Source organism: Aulonocara sp. 'chitande type north' Nkhata Bay, linkage group LG16 (genome assembly GCF_057382095.1).
Source record: "Aulonocara sp. 'chitande type north' Nkhata Bay isolate Kocher_YH1m ecotype deep benthic linkage group LG16, A_spYH_male_GT1.1, whole genome shotgun sequence".
NCBI lineage: Eukaryota > Metazoa > Chordata > Actinopteri > Cichliformes > Cichlidae > Aulonocara > Aulonocara sp. 'chitande type north' Nkhata Bay.
The window spans coordinates 2,510,245-2,518,787 of NC_141359.1; the positions used below are offsets into that span (position 1 = coordinate 2,510,245).

General features: G+C 38.6%; 1 long non-coding RNA gene across 1 annotated transcript; it reads left to right on the forward strand.

Moving 5' to 3' along the window:
- Positions 1-2,290: 2,290 nt before the first annotated feature.
- On the forward strand, positions 2,291-6,024 carry LOC147310793 (uncharacterized). The gene is made up of 3 exons (XR_015125441.1): positions 2,291-3,156; positions 3,338-3,474; positions 3,564-6,024. It is a non-coding gene; the product is annotated as an uncharacterized LOC147310793 (long non-coding RNA).
- Positions 6,025-8,543: the final 2,519 nt, after the last annotated feature.

An 8,543-nucleotide genomic window follows, 5' to 3' on the forward strand; every position in this document is an offset into this window, starting at 1 on the left:
TACTGAAACTACCCAGGAGTCTGAAACCACCCATTCAAGGACTTGGTAACCAACTGGATGAAGTCAGATCTGAGCTGATGAATGCTGAAATTATTGTTATTGATGAGATTTCAATGGTTTCAAAACCCCTTTTTGCCTATGTGGATGCAAGACTGAAACAAATCAAAGGCACTCAGAGACCTTTTGGTGGAATGTCAGTTTTAGCTGTTGGAGATTTTTACCAGCTGCCACCAGTGCGACAGTCTAAACCTCTCTGTGTTTACGATCCAGAACAGATTGACCTATGGCAGGAACATTTTCAGATGATCACTCTAACCGAGATCATGCGTCAGAAAGATGATGTGGCCTTTGCAGAGATGCTGAACAGGATTAGAGTCAAAGAAAAGACAGATGAGCTTTCTCAGTGCGACCGAGATTTGTTGTCACAGGCTGTGACTGCACCAGAAGAATGTCCAACTGAGGTCTTACACATTTATGCCACCAACAAGAATGTGGAATCCCACAACATAGATACCCTGAAGAAGCTTCATTCAAACATCATAATAATCAATGCAGACGATTTCCAGAAGGATAAATGTACAGGCAGAATGGAACGAAGAGACAAACCATTTACAGGTGGGAGAAATGATTTACCTGACACTCTGAATGTTGCTGAAAGAGCTCGAGTCATGCTGACCAGAAACTTGGACACACTAAACGGTTTAGTCAACGGTGCTTTTGGTATACTGGTAAAGGTGGTGAGATCTGAAAATGATGGACACATAATTAAACTGGGGCTCAGGATGGACAACCGGCAGCCTATGAGACACAACCGCAGTGCTAATGCAGCATCTGATGATCTGGTTTACATTGAGAGAGCAGAGGAGAGTCTGAAGTTTAAAGGAGCAGTACGCAGACAGTTTCCTGTAAAGCTAGCATTCGCCTGCACAATTCACAAAACTCAGGGTCTTACAACACAGACAGCTGTAGTTTCAATGAAGAACATTTTTGAACCAGGTATGGCTTACGTTGCTCTCAGCAGGGTGACGTCTCTCAGTGGACTCTATTTGCAGGACTTGGATGAGAAAAAGATTTACGCCAATCCCGAGGTAACTGCAGCGCTCCAAACCATGAGACAAGCCAGTGTTGAGGAAATGATGCCTCTTCTTCAGGTCAGAGAAACAGCCAGCAGACTTGACACTCTTACACTGATCCATCACAATACAGAGGGTTTGCCATCTCACATCAGTGACATCAAGAGTCATCATGAAATGTGTTTAGCAGATGTTTTGTGTCTCACTGAGTCTCACCTTCAAGGCTCCTTTGTTGCAGACAGTCTTCATTTGGATGGCTACACCATGTTCAAACGCAACAGACATGTGTCCTACACAAACTTTCCTCACATGGCCAGCAGAAGTGGTGGGGGAGTTGTTGTGTATTTGAGGAATCATTTTCAGGTTCAGGTAAAACAGTATCTGCATAATGTCACTGATCTTGAGTTTTTAGTGTTGAAGGTTCAGGCTCCATTCCCTGCACTCATTGCTGTTGTGTACAGACCCCCTGACTACAGTTTGACACCATTCATGCAAAACCTGGTAAGTCTTTTAGATTCACTTGAAATAATGGACTGTCACCCAATAATTGTGTGTGGAGATTTTAATGAGAACCAGTTGCAGAGTGGAAGAAAACAGATTCTGGAGCAGTTTCAGTCGAGAGGGTATTCACAGCTGATCACTTCTGCCACTACAGACAAGAACACCCTGCTTGACCTCATTTTTATTTCTCAGCCACAGAAATGTCTGTATTCAGGTGTTCTGAGATCATATTACAGTTACCACAACCCTGTCTTTTGTGTCCTGTCCTCGAGCCAATCATGAAGTCGTCTGGTGAGTTTTGAAACAATTACAGATCATGTTTGTTACAGAGTTTACTGATTGTAGAGCATGAAAAAGATTTTTCATTGAAAAAAGGGTCTTCCCTACTCTGTCTGTCAGAAGACCCTTTCTTATTGCAATGTTATTAATCATTTCACCAAATCATTGCTGAACTTCATGCAGAGCAGAGAACATCTGCTATCATGCACCTCTGATCTGAAATGTGCTGCAACATTTGATAAACCAACATCATGTTTTAAATGACTAAATCTTTTTACTATGACGTATGTAGCTCAACAAACGAGATCTTCCCCTCCAAGGGCTTTAAAATATGAAATAGTAAATAAATAAATCCCAGATAAATGCAGATATTTATTATGATGACATACACGAATAAATACAGACAATTATATTTTCTTGATTATAGTAGATTTTGTAGAATCAAAAGTTTTTGTGATGAATGAGTTTTTGCTTATCATGTTTTACAGGTAAAAAATGTCAAAAGTTATAAACTATCTTTAGGCTACCAGAGATGTCTATAATGATACATTATGTAGAGAAAAACATTAGTACAGCTTACAGAATATGTATAAAAACTGATTTAGAAGTAAATGGATAGTTTTCTGAAAGTTCCCGACTACAGTTTAACACCACCCACCCAGCTCAGCCCCCAAGTGTCTATGTAATGCTGGTATGGTGTGTGAGTTTGACTTGGCCTTTATCCGGGTGGGTTTGGGTTTGGGTGGATAAAGGCCAAGTCAGAATGCTCTGAGCAGCTGGAAAAAGCTGCTAATAAACAAAGACATCAGAAAGTGTGGGCTTTAGGTGTAGCCCCCGCTTTCTGATGCACTAATTAAACTTAGTAACCGACACCCCATACCAGCATTACATAGACACTTGGGGGCTGAGCTGGGTGGGTGGTGTTATAAGCACGTGTTTTGTTAGATATATTTTTTCAGATAGGGCACAGTCTCCTTTGTGGGAAAACCTTCAAACTTCACCATCCTCAGCTGAAACAACAACATCTTAACACCATCTTCATGAACTGCTGAGCCAAACCTGATCCATCAGTGCTGGACTGCACAGATAACTACATGCCACAAGGAGACTGCTGTGTTATGAACTGCCATACCAGTGTGTCTTCAATGGAGAAGATGACACACCCATCACCTGACCTCCTGCCTGATCTGGAGACCATCATCATGCTGCCACACTACAACCTCTGAGACCATCAATGATGACTCCTACTGAGGAAACTGTATTTCCTGTCAGAGATGCTCAGTGATCCTCAGAGCAGAGAGAGGTATGATTCTTTATCTTTGATAAAAAATGTCAGTGTTTTTAATTCAATTAATTAATTAAAATCCTGTTTATTGAATAAACAATTCCACACTCAAATGATTATACTTGTTGACACTTTTTGAGTTTTAATTGACATTATGGATTACAAATCTATGCTTTTTCTACTCTGTCTCTCGGTGCAGGTATTGCTGTCTTCTGAGTTCTTCAGTGTCCCAACTGAGACATTCAAACCTCATTGCAGAGCTCATGTCTTTCCTCACCATCATGTAAGTGTGAGATTGCTCTGGATTCTGGTTATGTGGCCCGCAGCACCTATAAGGTATTTCAACATTGTTCATTGTATAACTTATTTGTAGTTTTTAGGGTTTCTACAGACAAATAAAATGTTCCTTTTTCTGTATTTTTTAGAACAAGCTCGTCCAGTGTGCCTGCATTCCAGCTTCACAGAAAAGAACATCAGACACCAGCGAGGGAGGATAAGAAAGACAGACACAACAACATTGTCATCCCCTATGTAGCCGGTGTATCAGAAAAACTCAGGAGAGTTTTCTCCAAATACGACATCCCAGTGTACTTCAGACCCAGCAAAACACTCAGACAGAAACTAGTTCACCTGAAAGACAAAACTCCTAAACACAAACTTAACAATGTGGTGTATGCTGTACAGTGCAGCGAGGAATGCCCAGACTTCTACATCGGAGAGACCAAACAGCCACTTCACCAGCGCATGGCACAACACAGAAGAGCCACCTCCACGGGACAAGACTCAGCAGTTCATCTGCATCTAAAGGACAAAGGTCACTCTTTGAGGATGCCAATGTTCACATTTTGGATAGATGGAGGAGTGAAAGAAGCCATTTACGTCCACTGTGAGCGACCATCTTTGAACAGAGGCGGTGGTTTACAACACCAACTGTCTGCCATCTATAATCCAGTTTTGAGTTCCCTCCCCAGACACTGTAACGTCCACTCACATCCTGGGAGTGGGCGTGGGTGATTTCCTGACCTCAGGAAATCACATGATAGGGTGGGGCCAGGTTTCACAATGAGCTCACCCAAAACCCTGGCTGATTGGGACCCACACCCACTTTCACACCTTGGCTCATGTGATTAGGTAGAGGATCATCAGGGGGTTCTTTGTCCCTGTTTGGGGAGAAACTCACACTGGGTTTAAATCTGGGACTCTCCACCATTGACCCTTAGAACTGAAGAAGCTTCTCGGATGAGAGGTGAAACGTCTTCAAGGAACTCAAAGAAGTCCAGACGCTTTTCTTTCCAAGCTCCTTAGACTTCACTTGTGTTAATTACATTTTATTTGTTGTTGTTTTCTTTTAGATTTATATGCAGTGATTGGATGTGGTGGAGCTTTGTTAACCGCGTGGAAAACATCTGTTTGTGATGATATTTACAATGAGGCTTTAAGGTGATAGTTTCCATGTAATTTCAATCCTTTTACTAAGCAAAAACATGTTTGCAATTAACATATTTTTTCAGTTTTGTCTTTTGGATTTATGGTTAACATTCCTCTGTGACAGCAAATACTAAACTGGTCCAAGTAACCAGCATATCATTGGTCAAAGGCAAAAAGGACCACATGTCACACTAGCAATGAATTTGTGACTGTGTTTGTGTTAGTATAGAGTAGGTCTAACAGTGGTTTTCCACATCTGCTCTAATATATATAGATAATGGGTCAGACATATAAAGTCATTTTGAAAAGTTCATAAAGGTCATTTATATGTGTTCCTCTTTATCATTTTATATCAGGTCAAACAGCTGACTTGAGTTTTGATCAGAGTAGAACCATAACATTCATGCTAATGGTTCTACTGTTTACAGTTACTTTATGATGGATTTCACCCTGGTCACAGCACTATGTGAAAAGCTGTTAGAGGTAAAGTTAAGCCAATTAATACCTCATCATAAGTCACTCTCTAACGCAGGGCAGTGATTATTATTCACTGTAATTTATTCCACAACAATGTTCTTTATTTGATTCTTTAAATATGCACATCGATTGTTTAGCTGTGTGACTCTCCACACCTGAAATATATCACAATGTGGACTTCATTTCGACAGTATTTTGTAGATTGGTACCATATTTATCATCAAATCATCTTGTGCATTTATTAACTAAATGTTGTTTGTTTTTGTTTTTTTGTTTGTTTGTTTGTTTGGGTTTTTTTTGTTGCCATTTTTACATTTCACCAACTGTGTAAATTCTGCAATTTTACTTTGGTTTTGTTTCACATCAGTTTATCTGCTGGCTGGTATTCCTGTCTTCCTTCTCTCACCCCAACCGGTCGCAGCAGATGGCCGCCCCTCCCTGAGCCTGGTTCTGCTGGAGGTTTCTTCCTGTTAAAAGGGAGTTTTTCCTTCCCACTGTCGCCAAAGTGCTTGCTCATAGGGGGTCATATGATTGTTGGGTTTTTCTCTGTATCTATGAAGCGCCTTAAGGCGACTTTTGTTGTGAATTGGCGCTATATAAATTTAATTGAATTGGTTTTCTTCCTTTTCTAATGTTTCTGGTCATTTTTCACAGTTAAACAAGTAACTTTGAGGTTACTTCATCATTTTTAGCTTTTATCTGTTTACAGTTTTTTCCTAATAATTACATTTCTGCAAAATTATAGCAGTTCTGATAAGTTGTAATATTTCTGCCAAGTTATTAATTTTCTACTAAATTATATCATTTCTGCTAAGTTATGTTATTCTAAATTATTACATTTCTGCTAAGTTGTAGCTTCTGGTAAATTACAACATTTCTGCTGAATTGTTATGTTTCTTCTAAGTTATTGCATTTCTGCTAAGTTATTGCATTTTTGTTAACTTGATGTTGTTCTGCAAAGTTATTAAAATTTCAACAACTTTTTAAAAACTAGCTTTGATTTCTTCAGCTTCTTCAGCTATTTTCAACTATCTTCAGCAGACAGCTTCAGCTTTACAATTTCTGCAACTTTTCAGCTTTTTCAGCTACTTTTTGCATGCAGCTTCAGCTTCAAAGCATCCACACTGCATTTTCGCAGGAAATGCAAATTTTTCTAGTTGTGTGGATGCCTTAATAGGCATCCACACTATTGAGATCCTGTTTCTCTTTCTTCTTTATTATTATTCCGGGTGTTTCCGTACACTTTTTGCCGTGGATCTACTTCCACAATTTTTGTGCTATTTTCACCGTTCAAACTCTAAACTGTTCTGCTCTTTCTGCTAATGCCGGCTATGACTTTTGGTGTTTCTTACTATTATACTTTTTAAAATATTACACTTTTTTCCTTTAATTTGTCCCATTGAAATGAATGGGAAACTTCCACAATTCTGCTAAAACTTTCTTGTCTTTGAAACTTAACTACTGCCTCATACTTTCACCTAGAAACTCCATTCAAACTTTAAAATGTTCTCAAATGATTTGGCTATTCCTGTATGATTCAGCTTTTTCAGATCTTCTACCGTTTTAATCTTATCCCTCTTTGAGTTTTCAGTTGCAAAATTGTGATTTTTCAGAAAATACATGCGTTGCTATGGTTGCTATGCAATTAACTCAGAGGGGACAGTGAAACTGTTTGAATTTTCTCTTCATGTCCAAACAACTTCTTGCTACTTGCTCAATTTCCACTCAAGCCCCACAAATTATACATCAAAACGTAGGTATTTTTGCTGGCTTTCAGAAAATGTCACTATCATTGTTGTGTGACTCATAGATATTTTGCAAATCTCCTCAGAGTAACACAAAGTCAGAAAACTCTCCATATAAACTCAATGGAGAGTTTGTTCAAAATCACCGCTGGATTTCTCTAATGAGAGGCATTTTCAAATTGTCATATCTCCTTAACGAAGCGAAGTTAAGACATGAGGCTTGTCCCCGTATATGTTCAGACACTCCTGACGCTCACAATTCAAGAATTTCTTTCTCACCTATTACCGTTCTGAAATGAGTTGGACTTGTTTGAGGGTAGGAAATTTGTCCCTCGCTCAGATTTCATCAGATTTCAATCTCTGGAAATGAACCACTTTTTTCTCTCGTCATATCTTTTTGATGGATTTCCACAGAGCCCTGAAAATTTCCATGACTGTTCACCAAAGCCTGCTGTTTCTTACGGTGAAAGAATGATTTTGATGCTCCATATAGATTTAGAGTTACCAAAGGTTGTTTGAGCGCAAGTCAAGGCAGTTTTTGCTTTGCCTCTACTCAGTTACAGTGTATTACAAGTCATATATCTTTAATAATGTATGTTTTATCTCTGAATTATGAAGACCTGAAGATTCCCCCATCTCTTCTGAATAAAACGATGCCTGAATGACCGTTCTAGCCTCTACGGTTAGGAAATTATGGCCATTTGTTCGAGGGGAATCCTGAATGTCAGAAATACACTGAAGAAAACTCACACCTCTCTCTGTGTCTGTGTGTGTAAGGGCTGACTACAGCAGGTGCAGCTAATTTAACTGACCTACATATACCAAGCCCAGACTCTCCACAGCTCCTGTTCCCTTTACTCTCTGTGTATGTGTGTCTGTGTATCAATATTTCTCCTATGTTTAGGTATTACTCCTCAATCATAGTATTTCTGCTAAAGCAAAGTACTTCTACTACATCTTAGTACTTCTGCTAAATCATAGTATTCCTGCCAAATCATAGTATTTGTACTGAAACATGGTACTTCTGCCCAATCATAGTATTTGTACTAAATCATAGTACTTGTGCCAAATCATAGTATTTATACCCAATCATAGTATTTCTGCTAAATCATAGCATTTGTGCCAAATCATGGTATTTGTGTAAAAACATAGTATGTATCAATATTTCTCCTATGTTTAGGTATTACTCCTCAATCATAGTATTTCTGCTAAAGCGAAGTACTTCTACTACATCTTAGTACTTCTGCTAAATCATAGTATTTCTGCCAATTCATAGTATTTTTGCAAAATCATGGTATTTGTGCAAAATCATGGTTTTGGGGCCAAACATTTCTGTTATTTTATAATATATGTGCTGAATATATTATATGTGCCAAATCATAGTATTTATCCCAAATTATAGTATTTATGCCAAATTACAGTATTTCTGCTAAACCAGAGTATTCCTGCCAAATCATAGTATTTGTACTGAAACATGGTACTTCTGCCCAATCATAGTATTTGTACTAAATCATAGTACTTGTGCCAAATCATAGTATTAATACCCAATCATAGTATTTCTGCTAAATCATAGCATTTGTGCCAAATCATGGTATTTGTGCAAAAACATAGTATGTCTGCAAAACCATAGTATATCTGTTATGTTATAGTATTACTACTAAGGCATAGTATTTCTGCCAAATCATAGTGTGTGTGCCAAATCGCAGTATTTATACCAAATCACAGTATTTGTGGTAAAACATAGTATTTCTGCCA